Here is a 15,306-nt window from a genome sequence, read left to right on the forward strand (position 1 = left end):
CTTCCTTCCCTCTCGATAAACTGATGCATGAGTCTGAGGTTGATCCTTTGCCGGTACCGGCGGAAGTGGTGGAGCCGGTAGGAGAGGAGGTGGCCGCCTCGGTGGATCGCGTAGTTGCCGAGACTTCCGAGGGGGCCCAGTGATGTTGTGAATGCCTCGGGGGGCTTGCTCTTTTCTTTTAATGTTCCTGGTTATTTGGTCTGTAATAACTTTTGAACTACCTATTTTTTTGTTTGGTATGTAACCGTATTGACATCTCTGCATATATACGATGCGCCGCGAGGTTTTCGAATGTTCCTCAGGCTTTTGCGAATTTCGTTGGTGAGGGTATTCTTAGTGCACCCCGTAGGACGTCAGTTTATGGGAGGACTATCTTCCCCTCGAATGATCAGTTCGGGGTTAATGGGTCCCGCCTGCCCTTAAAGGGGGAGGTCTTTTTTTTTCATGGGGAGCGTTTTAGGGTATTCTCGGGGGGATCGGCCCCGATGTTACCTCTGTCTCACTCCCTGTTTCTTTCGGGTCCCTCATTTATCGTGGGCCGGAAAGTGGAGATGTACGCTGCTTTTGTAGAAGTGCTTTTCCATTAATTTGTTGACGACAATACATCTTTGCTTCTAGAACACAAAAAAGGAAACCAAAACATTTGTCATATTTTTAAAAGAAAGACACGGAACTTACCCTGTCGTTTTACTGATAGAACTTTCGGAGGTTGTCCATGCTCCAACTGCGAGGGACCGGGGTCCCATCGAGGCGTTCTAGTTGGTAGGCCCCGGGTCGAAGTGCTCGAACGACTTTGTACGGTCCTTCCCATTTGGGTGCGAGCTTACCCGTGTTGCGGGGGTCTGATACCTCCGCACGCCGTAGCACCAGGTCTCCGAGTTTTACCGAACGCTTTTTTACCCGGGCGTTGTAGTATCGTGCCACCTTTTGCTGGTAGGAGGCGGTTCGGAAGAGGGCTTGCTCTCTTTTCTCGAGCACGAGATCGAGGTTGTTCCGGAGGAGTTCGGAATTTCCCTGCTCGTCGTAATTCGCGGTGCGGAAGCTGGGGAGGCCAATTTCTAGCGGAATGACCGCTTCGGTCCCAAAGGTTAAGCTAAAAGGGGATTCTCCAGTTGCGGTCCGTGGTGTTGTTCGATAGGCCCAGAGGACGCTAGGGAGTGCGTCTAGCCAGTTTTTTCCGGCTTCTCCCAATCTCTTCTTGAGACTTTGTAGCAGAATCCTGTTGGTTACCTCGACCTGCCCGTTGGCCTGCGGGTGTGCTACGGAGGCGAAACGGTGTTCGATGCTTAGGCAATCACAGAATCTGCCAAATTCGGCGCTTGCAAACTGGGGACCGTTGTCTGTTACAAGGGTCTTTGGAATGCCGAAACGGCAAACGACGTCGTGATAGAAGAACTTCTCCGTCGCTTTGGAATTGGGTTTCACCACGGCTTTGACCTCAACCCACTTGGTGAAGTAGTCGATGGCGACGTATAACATTGTATGCCCCCCGGGGGCCTTGGGGAATGGTCCGAGTAGATCCATGCCCCACATGGCGAAAGGCAGGGGTCCTGCTATCGCGGTGTGCGGTGTAGCCGGTTGGTGGGGGGTGGTTGCGTACCTTTGGCATGGGCTGCATTTTTTGACGAATTCCTTGGCGTCCCTAAGGACCGTGGGCCAGAAGTAGCCGTGCCTTACGATTTTCTGGGCTAGGGTCTTGCCGCCTCCATGGTCTCCGCAGATCCCTTCATGTACTTCTCGTAGCGCGTAGTCTGATTCGGAGGGTACCAGGCATCGGAGGTACGGCCATGTGTATGACCGTTTGTAGAGCCTGGGCCCGTGGACAACGTAATGGGCGGCTCTTGCGGTTAGGCGCCGGGCTTCCAGCTTATCTGCGGGTAGTATACCGTCTTTTAGGTATCGTATGATGGGGTCCATCCAGTTTGGCCCTGGTGGAATCTCCAGAACTTGTATCTCGTCGATGCTGGGGTGGGGCAGGATTTCTGTGAGCACGGTGCCGAAGTCATGGGTCTCTTCGGCGGCCATTCTTGATAATGCATCCGCTCGGTTGTTCATGTCTCGCGGCACCTGGAGGATCTCTACCTCTCCCATCCCCTGCAGTTTCTCTTTTACCTTGTGGAGGTATTTTTTCATTCTGAAGCCCTTGGCTTCGTATATTCCGTTTACTTGGTTAACGACAAGCTGTGAGTCGCTATAGACTTTCAACTTGCCCGCGCCGAGCTCCGCGGCTAGACTTAGTCCTGCTAGTAAGGCTTCGTATTCGGCCTCGTTATTGGAGGCTTTGAAACCCAACCTGAGGGCATATTCCAGTGTGAACTCTTCTGGGCCGTGGAGGATCACTCCCGCTCCGTGTCCTTTATTGCCGGCGGAGCCGTCAACGTGCAGGATCCAAGGCGTCTCGCTGTGCTGTTCCGAGGAGTCCTGCATCCCGTCGTCGCAAACCGTGTGCGCAGTGGGGCCCCCGCCGCTCCCCATTGTTGCTGGTTCTTCGGCCGGGGCCGTGAATTCCACTATAAAGTCAGCGAGGGCTTGAGATTTGATAGCCGGCCTTGAGCGGACTTGTATGTCGAACTCGCCCAGCTCGACGGCCCAACTTACCATCCTACCCGAGGTCTCTGGTTTTTGGAGAATCTTCCTGAGGGGTTGGTCGGTTAGCAGGACTATGGGGTGGGCCTGGAAGTAGGGGCGGAGCTTTCGAGCGGCACTGACGACTGCGAGGGCGAATTTCTCTATGTTCGAGTATCGGATTTCTGCACCGTGGAGAGTCTTGCTCACGTAGTACACAGGGTGTTCCTTTTTGTCGCTTTGTTTGGCCAACACCGCACTTACTGCCGTGGGGCTGACGGCCAGATATAAAAATAGCTCTTCCCCCGGCTCGGGTTTGGCGAGTACGGGCGGTGTCTGGAGGTATTGCTTCAGAGAGTCGAAGGGCTCTTGGCAGGCTGGGGTCCATTCGAATTCCCGTATGTTTTTTAACTGTTTGAAGAAGGGTTGGCACTTTTCTGCTGATTTGGGCATGAATCGGCCGAGGGCCGTGATCCGTCCTGCGAGCCTCTGTACTTCTACTGCTGTCGTCGGGGGTTCCATGTCTAGGATGGCCTGGATTTTTTCTGGGTTGGCCTCGATCCCTCTTTGGTTGACCATGAACCCCAAGAACTTTCCGGAAGTTACCCCAAAGGCGCATTTCGCGGGGTTCAGCTTCATTCGGGCTCGTCGTAAGGTGTCGAAAGTTTCCTGAAGGTCGGAGATGTGTCTGGCGGCTTCCAGGCTTTTTACCAGCATATCGTCGACATACACCTCTACGTTCCTTCCAATTTGCGTTTGGAATAGCTTATTCACGAGCCGCTGGTAGGTGGCGCCTGCGTTTTTTAACCCGAAGGGCATGACAGTGTAGCAGTAGACGCCCTGATCGGTGATAATCGTTGTTTTCGGGATGTCTGGCTCGTGCATTTTGATCTGATTGTAGCCTGAGAACGCGTCTAAGAAGGTGAGAAGTTCGTGTCCGGAGGTGGCGTCGATGAGTTGGTCAATGCGCGGGAGGGGATAGGGGTCTTTTGGGCAGGCCCGGTTGAGGTCGGTGAAGTCTATACAGGCCCGCCATCCTCCGCTAGCTTTCTTGACCATCACGACGTTTGACAGCCACTCGGGATACCGGATTTCCCTGACGAATCCGGCTTGTAGCAGTTTTTCCACTTCGGCCTTTGCCTTTATGTGAGTTTGGCGCTCTACTGCGAAGTTCCTCTTTTTCTGCCGGACGGGTTTAAGGGCGGGGTTCACATTCAACTTGTGGACGGCCATTTCCTTGGGTATCCCGGGCATGTCCTTGGCGGACCATGCGAACATGTCTTTGTTTATTCTGAGGAAGTTGATCATCTGGTCTCGCAGGGGGCCTGTTAACATGGAACTTATCCGGACTTGTCTCTCCGGCTGATCTTGGGTCAGGGGGATGGAGTGTAGCTCCTCGGCGGGCTCTCCTCTGATTGCGCGAGCCCGCTGCCGAGGGTCTTCACTGCCGATTGTGAAGTTTTCGGCTGGGGCGTTGGTTCCTCTCGGGCTTGCCGCGTAGCACTGGCGTGCTATCATTTGCTGTCCCCTGACCTCTCCTACTCCGTCCGGAGTGGGGAATTTCATCTTGAGATGGGGGGTGGAGACTACGGCTCCCAAGTCTCTGAGAGCAGGGCGCCCAATGATGGCGCTGTAGGTGAACGGTATGTCTACGACCAGGAAGGTGGTCAGGATGGTTTTCTGTAAGGGGTACGCTCTGAAAGTTACGGGCAAGTCGATCTTGCCGTCTACCTGTACGGATGCCCCGGAGAAACCGTAGATGGAGTATTCCGTGGGTCCCAGCCTTTCCCTGCCCAGCTTCATTTCTTCGAAAGTTTCGAGGTGTAGCACATTGACGGAGCTTCCTGTGTCCATCAAGATTTTTCCTATATCGAAGTTGGCGACGACTAGCCTGATGACCAGTGCGTCGTCATGCGGGAATTGCAGCCCGTCGAGGTCTTTGTTGGAAAAAGTGATGATCTGGTTTTCATGGGGTGGATTTGTTCGGGCCTTCTTGGAAGGTATATCCATGGAGAATACCCGTTCCGCGTATGCCCGCCGACCGGCTGTTGTCGGCCCTCCCACCGCGGGCCCACCTGCGATGATATTGATTTTTCCTATGATGGTAGGCGGTTGCTCGCGAGCCTGTGGCTGTTCGGGGGGCTCGCCTTTTCGGGGGCGCTGGTGGCGGCTCGTGTCGTGTCTGCTGCGGGATCGGCGTCGGCTTCGTGAGTGATGCCTACCGGGGGATCGGTGTCGGCTTGTGGACCGGCGGCGGTTTGGTGACCGATGCCTACCTCTGGGTTCGTCGAGCGGGCGCTGGGCCTCGCATGGGCTTTTGTCAGGACTCCTGAGGTATTGGTTTAGGTGTCCTTCTTCGGCCAGCCTTTCCAGCTGGAGGCGGAGGTGGAAGCAGTGGTCAGTTTCGTGGCCGTGGTCCCCGTGGAATTCGCAGAATTTCCTGGCGGACCTCTTCTTTGTATCTGTGGCCATTTTCTTGGGGGGGGGGGGGTCAGGAGACCCTGATCCCTAATAGCGGATAGAACGTGGGAGAGGGGGAACTTTAGCGGGGCGGTTCCCAGCCTTTCGAAGACGGGGACAGGGTTACGGCCTGTCTGTCTTTCATCGGTTCGTGGCCTTATGGCCCTTCGGCCGTCGCTTTTTCTCTCGTCGAGGCCGGGCCGATTCTGTTCTCGAGCGCAGGCTTCTTCTGCTCGGACGAACTTATCAGCCTTTGATTCAAGCTCCTGTAGGTCCCGCGGGGGCTTGAGGGTGAGGTGCAGCTTAAGATTCGGATCGGTGGTGGCATGCTTTAGTGTGGCGACCCCTATCTGGACGTCCATGTTGGAGAGTTGGGCCAATTCGGCGTTGAACTTCAACATGAAGTCTCTTAGGGTCTCGTTTCTGCCTTGGCGGAGGGCTTGGAGGGCGTCCGCAGGATCATGGCGGAGGCGGTTGTTGGCGAACCTTGTGCTGAACTTTCGCCCGAATTCGTGGAAGGATGCGATGGAGTCGGGCTCCAATCTCATGTACCAGTCGTTGGCAGTTTTTCTTAGTAGGGATGCAAAGGCTCTGCACATGAATCCATCCGACGTGCCTCGAAGTGTCATTACTCTCTTGAAAGTCTGGAGGAACTCGAGGGGGTCCGTGCTCCCGTCGTATAGACCGAAGGGGAGAGGTCTATGCCTGCTTCTGCGGGGGTCTTTAAGACCTCTGAGGTGAACGGGGATGCCGTTTCCCTTTCCCACTCATCGAGGATGCCGTGGGCGTAGGGTTTTTTCATTTCTAGTTTTACCTCTCGGATTTGCCTTTGCAGGTCCGCTATTGGATCCAAGCTGGGCGGTTGTGCCGAGGTTGCAACTTCTTCTGCCCGAGCCAAGGGCGGTTCCCGGAGACGGGTATCTTGGACAGGGGGGGGCGCGACTGTTAGTAACCTATCTCCCGCTGCCTCGCTGGTGTCCCCCGGCTGCGTGGGGCAAGGGGCTATTTGTTGATGGGGACGGCGTTCTGCGAGTCGGCGCTCACTTTCGCCGGGGATGTCGTTCCTCTGACTGTTCCTCGTTGCCTTCGTCGTAGGCTTCTGTCCGGTCCTGTGTCGTCCGGGGCTTTTCCGAAGCCGGAAGAGGCAAACGCTGAAGTAGTTCGTTGCGAAGTTCGTTGAACATCTCCATGGTGGGGACCATCTGCGGCGTGCTAGAGGAGGGTCGGGGTCGGTCCGAAGGCTGTGAGTTTTGCTCTTGGGAGCTTGAGGAGCTGGCTTGTGCGCGCTGGGCCTGACTCCTGGTTATTACCCCTGTTTCTGGCTGTTGGGTGTGGTTTCTCATCGCCATAAGGCGTTCAGTTACTCGACGAGTCCCACCGATGGCGCCAATATGATGGCGTCTGGATCCGGGTCTGCGATCGCGCGGTCGGTAGAGGGCCTCCGCGGGGTCTGCAATCACAAACAAAAGGGGGTCAGGGGGTCCGGGGTGGGTCCCGGACGACCACTTCGACACCCAAGTCAGATCCTTCGACCAGTCAATATAAAGAACAGCTAGAAAGGGAGGGGGTTTTGACCAGGGTTACCAGGGCCGGTGCGCGGGGAAATTTCTGGGTGCATAAATGAGTGAGTCGGAGGGGACTAGCAGGGAGGGCAGGATGGGATTCCTGGCCTCCTCTGTTGTTGCCTCGCCTCTTTTTCCGGTATTGCGGGGTGGAGGATGGGTGAATTCCCTGCTTTCAGGGGCCCAAAAGAAAAAAGGTCCCCTTCTTCTTCCTTTCCCTCCCCTTTTAAAGGGAGGTGTGCGGCCATTTTCATCATTATGGAGGGAAAAACTTCCTTTGCAGGATTGGGCCGTCCCTCTGCCTCGCCGACGCGCGTGGCTTTGGCGGCCATTTCCTTCCCTAATTTGTGATGATGAGGCCTGGGTGGTGAGAAAAACTTCCTTTGCAGGATTGGGCCGTCCCTCTGCCTCGCCGGCGCGCGTGGCTTTGGCGGCCATTTCCTTCCCTAATTTGTGATGATGAGGCCTGGGTGGTGAGAGGGCGACAAGTGTCATGAATGTGTGGTCTTTGCCGTTTTCCAACACCCTTCTTCATGATGGTTGGGCTCTGCTCGTGCATGGATGACACGTGGCGATATCTGGGAGCGTAGCCGTATTTGTGCCCCATCAGGCCCCAAATCCCTGATTTTCATATATTAAAATGGATTTTCAAACAGGGCCGGTCGACCGAAGTGTCCTGGGCAACAGCGGAAGCAGTGCTGGAAATCCAGCACTTGCATTCCAATAGTATTCCGGTCGACCGGGGTAAGTCGGGCGATCGCGGAATGGCTTCTGTTGAAACAGAAACAATCCAACATGGTTTGGGGCGGGCGACCGCCATGGGTCGGTCGACCGCGGATAGTATTTGCGCCTAAAATTTAAATCAAACAGATTCCCCTCGCCAGGTGATTGCCATGGGCCGATCGACCCCGACGGTTTAAAATTTGAAAATAAAAAAGAGAGCCTGATAAGGGCGGTCGACCGCCACAACCTAGAAAACTAGCCGTTGGAGCTTGTGGGGCTTGACTTTTTTAACCCAATTTTTTACAGTTTTACCCCCAAACGATCATATTTCCTTATGGGCTATATATACACTATCCAAAAACTTTCTAACCAAGCTTTTGAACCTTTTGCAAAATCAAATCTTATCCTTTTGAACTTAAACCTTTCTATAAAAAATTTCATCCTTCTCTATGCCTAAAACTTGTGATTTTCATTCTATCAAGAGGATCTCCATTAGGCTTTTACATTTTATCATTCTTGGAGAATTTGTGAGCTACATTGTTTGTAATCCGCCTATCAAGAGGAAAAGAGAGAGTTCTTATTTTTAGTTCTTCATTTGTATTGAGGGTCTCTGATGCGGCCCGATAAGAAAGGAGAACCGGTGTAAGAGGGGGTGTCCCATCGCAAGGCTTCGTGCAGAAAGGGTTTGTCCCCTTTGGAGATGGAGAAGGAGTTTGTACGGCGTGGAGATTCGCCATTGAAGAATCTCAACTTTAGTGGAGCACCCAAGGAGGAAAACTTGGAAGAGTGGAGTAGGTCTTGTGATAGACCGAACCACTATAAAAATTGTGTGTTCTTGTGGTGTGCTTTCTTTCCTTCTTCTCGTGCACTTGTGGTAATTGGTTATCTCTAACCTCACTCATGTTTATGTTTTATTGAACAAGGGTTAGGGCATATAAAGATTAAAGTAATATCTAAACCCTAGCTTTTATCGTCATGCTTATTTGAACAAGGGTTAGACTAATAGTTTCTTAATTAGTAAATTAATTTTAATAATCCACCAAATAAAGCCAAGATTTTTTAAATAGACAATTCACCCCCCTCTTGGGTTGTCACACTTGCATTTCATTTGGTATAAGAGCTTAGGCTCTTAAAGAGATTTTTAATTTTAAAATCTACAAGAGAAAAGATCCGTGACAATCTAAATAGATTTTGAGAAAGGCCAATCAGCTCTAATTCCTCCATTCTTTGATGGAACAAATCATGGAGCTTGGAAAGTGCAAATACTAGCCTATCTCAAGTTCATAGATTATGACATGTTAGATGTCATTGAAAAGGGATTTTCTTTATCAAGGAAATGTACTAAAAATAATTTAAAATTATGTTCCTTAAACTCATAGGCAATGATTTTATTGTGTTCTGGTTTAACTTCAAACATTTTTGAGAAAATTTCTACATGTAAAAATGCAAAAGATATCTGGATCACATTAGAAAATATTTATCTCTTTTCAAATGATAAAATTCTAGAACAAAAAGAGTGAAATCCCAATAGGCAACCCAAGAGGGGGGTGAATTGGGTTATTAAAAATTTTGCCCTAATTAAATATAATGTTAAAACAATTTTAACAATTACCAATTATAAGTTTAATTAGGATTTTGAAAAGCAATACAAGTTTAAATCTAACAGTTGTTCAAATGATTATAAGCATAGAGAAAGGTTAGATATTACCAAACACCCAAAGGAGGCAAGAAGGAGAGTAAGAAGACCACACAAAGATTTATAATGGTTCGGTCACAAACGGACCTACTCCACTACCAAAGTACTTGGTCTTTCCTTGGGATTTTCCTTCACTATGATGGGATTCTTCAAATGCCGAATCCCCAAGCTTTACACTGAACACCGCCTCCAAGGGAACAAACCCTCTTTGCAAACACGCCTCCAAGAAGATCAACCTCTTCGCACACTGCCTCCAAGGGAATCACTTCTCTTCGTGAACCTCCTCCAAGGATATTAACCCTCTTCGCAAACCGCCTCAAAGGGAAAAGCTCCTCTTCGTGCCGGATTCACCTTTGTCGTTGGGCCGAATCGTAGACCCCAATTACAATGAAAATGGAAGAAGATAAAGCTCACTCAATGCCTCCTGACAGGCTAATACAAACAATCAAACGCTCACAATCTCTCCAAAATATTACACCAATAAAGCCCTATGGAGATCTTCTTCAAGTATGGAAATGCAAGTTTAAAGCTCTTGAAGAGAAACAATGGATTTTAAAGGTTAAAGCTCAAATGAGATTTTTAATAAGTCCAAAAGTTTTTGAATCCATGATAAAATAGCATATTTATAGTCTATAGTGATTTATGACAGTTTGGGGGTGATTTGGGCAAGAAAAGATCCCAAACGGATTAAAAAAGCAACTAACACTTAATCCCCAACGGGTAGTTTATCGTGCAGTCCCGGTAAACCGGGGTAGCCTGGTCTCCCTCAGGAGGGCGTCTGGAATTTTAAAAAATGGCATTTTGACTGCCCCAGTCGACCGGGGTTCGACGATCGACCAGGCCGGTTGACCGCGGCTGCAAAAACAGTTTTTGGCCACGATCTTTTAAAATTCACATCTCACTCGTTGCTTTTCAGATGTTGACGCTCTTATACTTGATTTGAATGGAAACGATGAGATCTATCTGTTAAAAATATTTTCAAAAATATTTGAAATTTGTTTGGACCAATTAAATCAGGTTTAAGTTGTTGGACTCATAATTCAAGTGCTAATGTCATGTCTTTTCATTTGTAAACTTTGGTTAGCACTTGGGCTTTGGTTCTTGGGATATGAACTTTGATTTTTATGATATTTAGGACCTTTGAAAATGATTTTAAATGTAATACAAATAGGTTTCAAGTTTGGTTTTGATGGAGGATTAAAAACACTTTGAAATGCAAAACCACTTGAAAGAGATCTCCAATACAATCTAGAAAGATAAATTACTTAGCACCTTGATAGTATTGGCTTCAAAGGTCTTTGGGATCTTGGGCTTGGAAGTGACCACTTGAGAATGCTTGGTACATGTGACTTCTTCTTTAATCATCTTCACTTTGAATGCTTGAGATAGTCACCAACACTTGTTCATCTTCAAGCTCCTCTTGGCATTGTACAAGGCATGCTTGTGGGATCTTTAAGTTGAGATTTATGCTTGAAAATCTTTCAAGGATGATGCCTCCAATGTGTTCAAGCTCTCTTTGTTCATTTGCGCATGTTGATCCTCAAGCCTTGTGTTGTGTTGTGTTGTATTGTGTAATGACGATATGACATATGAAGTTCCTGTTTAAAGGACAATACTCAAAAGCAACACATTAGTCCATAAAGACTAATCAATTTGGGTTTGCTAGCATTAAAACAAGAAGATAAAGGTGAATAGTTGAACCCATGGGAACCCTTGGGCTAACAAAGAGACGCCACAAAAAACTTTTGCAAATGAAAACCTTTTCAAACATTCAATCTCCGATTTAGAAAGTCAAATAGATAATTTAAAATCGGAAGTAAATGAAGGTTTGAAAAGAAATGAAAAATTAAGTCAATTAAACAAAATCTTGATAAATAAAAATGATGACTTAATTAAAAAATACAATGCCTTTGAAAAAGAAAAAGAAAGCCTTGAAAACACAAACATAGAATTAAATGAAAAATATAAACATGTTTGTGAAAATGAAGAACAACTTAAAACTAGTTCATCTCATTAAATAGATTATCTTGAAAATCAATTAAATGAGATAAAATTAGTTAATAAAGAACTCTCTATAAAGAATCAAAGACTTCGAAAACGATAAACATGTGTGTGTACTTTCAAAGTCTTGTGATTCTAGTCGTACCTCATCTACCAATGTTTATTCTTATTCATATTGTGGTAGATTAGTACATCACAAATCTAGGTGCAAACTTAGATTTGTGAAATCAAGCAAGTTAGTTTTGATAAGAAAAGATACACTCGCACAAACAAACTTGATTGGAACCAAGGTGATTTGGGTTCTAAAATTCCCCATTTCAACTAATCATTGAATATGTTAGTTTAGGGGTTGTGCTTAAAAGTTATATCATGTGAATTTTCATTCTAGATACTTCATTTCATGATTAATATCTCTGTATCTAGATTTCATGAGCTTAATTGGTATATTCTGTCATCCTTGAATATAGATACTCATATGTATGAAGTTTTAACTTGCATGCATCTATATTCATAAGAGCTTAATGATCACATCATTCTTTATTATTCATAGTCTATAAAGAGAACAATGTTATATTCATTTTAGACTATATTTATGCTTTAATTGATTATATCCTTTAGAAAAATCCATCTAAGTGCAAAATCATATCACTTGTGCACTTAGCATCCATAATTAGAGAACTTACATTGTCAACACTTTGTTAGACATAGATTAAACATGTGCCATTATCCATATCTAGCAAAATTCATCAAAATCACATCCACATGAAACATTCAAGAGAAACATTCATGAGCTTAAATTGGGAGAGTTAGAAGGTATTTGAAGTTCTCCTTGAAGCTCTCTTTTATTTTTCAAGATTAGTATTAGGGGTTTAAGTCACACAGTTCTTTACACATCACTGGCATATTTGTTGTTGTGAGTTATTGCTGTGTTTTCTCTTGCTTCTGTTCTACTGAATCTTGACAATCTGGGTTAAGAAGATGGAGGGGGGTACAGTTACTTTTATGGTATACTATGATGGATGTTTGAGGGAGGATTGATCGTTTGATTACATTGGGGGTACTATGAAGGCGGTAGTCTTAGACCGCAGAGTTCGTTGCTCTAGATTTTATCTGCAATCCGTAATATCATTCGAATAAGGAAAAATGATTTTTCACTGCGTATCCGTTCTCGATACATTGTGGATCCGTATAAGTACATTCTTCACGATATCCATGACGATTAAGATCAAGACCTCTCTGCGGTTGTGAGAATGTTTGACATGCAAGGGTTGAATGCTGTTATTATATATATACCAAAAACTGCAGTGGCTGCAAGCGATGCAATGTCCTCTATACGGAGCAACAATGTGAAGGAGGAGACTCATCAGCCAGGGTATCATGTACACAACAATAATGTGATAGAGGAGACTTATAAGCCAGCGTATCCTGTATGCAGCAATAATGTGGCGGAGGAGACTTATAAGCCAGCGTATCCTGTACACAACAATAATGTGCAAGAGGAGACTTACCGGCCAGGTTATCCTGTGGAAGAGGATACTTATACTGTACGCAGCAATAATGTGCAAGATGAGACTTACCGGCCAGATTATCCTGTGGAAGAGGATACTTATATTGTACGCTCCACCAATGTCTATCATGTGCGCTGCAACTGCCCCAATGTGCAAGATGATACTTCTCCTCCAGTCTGTAATGTACACTGCAGCTATTTGAAACGAAGCTAATCTTCCGGAGGATACTAGTCCGCTGCATCCCTCCCCAATTCAAGCAGTCCGATTCTCTCAATTTCGTATGCATGTGATGATGCTATAAGGTGAAATATCATGGTTCCTTGTAATTTTTATTTTTGCAAGTATCATCGTAGAAAAGGAATCTCTCTCATCACGATGCTTTATATGTTCTTACTATAGGTTTGATTTGAATGAAGATGTGGAGGAGGAGGTTCCTCCTATGGCTCCCGATATTAATTATAATCCAACAAGGGATGCAATTGACCTCATTGATGACGACATGAACTACTTGTATGAAATGGGTTTTGAGGTGGCGTGGATGAGTGTAAGCCCAAGGGTTCCCATGGGTTCAAACATTCACCTTACCTTCTTGTTTTGATGCTAGCAAACCAAAATTGATTAGCATTTATGGACTAATGTGTTGCTTTGAGGTGTTGTGTTATATATAGAAATTTCACATGTCAATCGTCATTACACAACTCATCTCAGTACATGGCCAGTGGATTCACACATAATGATCAAGGAGCTTGCACTCATAGTGAATACATCACCATTTGGAGATGTTCAAATCAAGAAGCTCGAGATGAAGATCCCACAAGTTCCCTAGGAAGAGTCAAGAAGAAGCTTGGAGATGACCTAACATGGTGACTCCTCATGCACCTTTCAACATGCATTGAAGATTGGAGGAAGTCACAAGAACCAAATAAAGTTGAAGATGTTTACTCATAAGTTGAAGAAGTCCAAGGAAGAGCAAAGGAGCCGATACATTCCAAGAAGACTCAATGGTATCATTTCTAGAATGTATTTAGAGTCCTCTTAATTTTATGTAAATTGCACTTTCAAAGGTTTTCAAATGGTTTTCATAATCAAACTTTTACATCTTTCGAAACCATCAACACACCCAAAAATGTGTTTGAAAATCTAAGACTAAAGCCCAAAGACCATGGCCCAAAGCCCCTGATTTTTATAAGTTAAAAACAGATTTTATATAGGGCCGGTCGATCGGGGTGTCCCTTGTGACCGCAAAAGGAGTGCCGGAAATCCAGCACTTGCCTTTAAATAGCGGGCCGGTTGACCGGGGTAATCTAGGCGACTGCGGATATGTTTTTATTTCGACAGAAACAATCCAGCATGGTTTGGGCGGGCGACCGCAATGGTCCGGTTGACAGCGGATAGTGTTTTGCGCTTAATATTTAAACAAACAGGGAGACCTCGCCGGGCGACCGCCACTGGGTCGGTCGACTGCGATGGCTTAGAATTTGAAAATAAAAAAATGAGCGCAATAAGGGCGGGCGACTGCCGTACCTCGGTCGACCACCGTCGCCTGGAAAACTAGTCGTTGGGGCTTACGGGGCTTGACTTTTTCAACCCAGTTTTTTTTAAGTTTTACCCCCAAACAGTCATATTTTAAAATGGACTATATACACCATCTAAACCTAACTAAGTGAGCTTTTGAACCTTTTGAAAGATAAAATCCCATCCTTTTGAGCTAAAACCTTCACATCAAAAGTTTAACCTCTTTGAATTTGATTTTTACATTCTATCAAGAGGATCTCCGTAGGCTTCTACATTTGTATTTTTGTTTGAAGAGTTTGTGAGCTTAAATGTTTGTAATCCACCTATCAAGAGGCAAAGAGAGAGTTCTATTTTTTGTTTCTTCATTTGTATTGAGGGTCTTGGATTCGGCTCGGTAACAAAGTTGAATCTGGTGTAAGAGGGAGTGTCCCCTCGCAAGGCTTTGTGCAGAAAGGGTTGTCCCCTTTGGAGATTGGAGAAGGTGTTATTATTTTATTTTTGAGCTTAGATACATACCATTATACATGATTTAATAGAATGTCTCTTTGCTCATTGTGCTTTAATGATCACATCATATTCATGCTATAGTCTATAAGTAAAACAAAGTTATAATTATCTTAGACTATATATTTTGTGCTTTATTGAACATCTTTTAGAAGAATCCATCTAAGTGCAAAAACACATCACTATGCACTTAGTATTCATCCATAAGAACATCCACAATAGAAAATTTAATGTGAAAACCATGTGTGTGCCTTCATGGAAATCAACCACACTCTATTGCCCTTAAGTTCAATTTGATCTATTATGCCCATTTCCTCCTTATCTGAACTCTATCTAGGACAATTTTGGCACTTGCTAGATGTTAGAACATTCAACTTGTTTGAGATGTCATCTCTAGCAAAATTAATGAGTTAAAAGCCATGTCTAAGGAAATCCACTCAAATCCTTTCTTAGTCATCTCTTGTGCCCTAGGTGAGTAGTCATATCTATTACTTTGCACTTAGTTGTCCTTCTAACCCATTCTTGTGTGCTTAATGATTATCATTAAATGCATAAGAACTCTTGATGGGTTAAATAGATGTGCTCCAAAGACTTAAAATGAATATCTTCTCATGGCTAAGACGAAACTATCTAGTCATGGTAGTTCATTTTGGAATGCATTTGTCCAAGGTGTGTATCTCTTAACATACTCTAAAGAGTCCTTGGATCTTTTCCTAAGTTCATATAAGAATATATTATATAGGAAAGTTGAAAATGAGTCTAGATTCAATAT

The 15,306-nt window shown here is 45.8% G+C and overlaps 1 long non-coding RNA gene across 2 annotated transcripts in view; it reads left to right on the forward strand.

Moving 5' to 3' along the window:
• Positions 1 to 15,306, forward strand: part of LOC143851238 (uncharacterized) — a 62,831-nt gene that overhangs the window by 13,656 nt on the left and 33,869 nt on the right. The window lies entirely within an intron of this gene.

This window comes from Tasmannia lanceolata, unplaced genomic scaffold, assembly GCF_043159265.1.
Source record: "Tasmannia lanceolata isolate RefF3 unplaced genomic scaffold, GAP_Taslan_0.1 ptg000018l, whole genome shotgun sequence".
Lineage (NCBI taxonomy): Eukaryota > Viridiplantae > Streptophyta > Magnoliopsida > Canellales > Winteraceae > Tasmannia > Tasmannia lanceolata.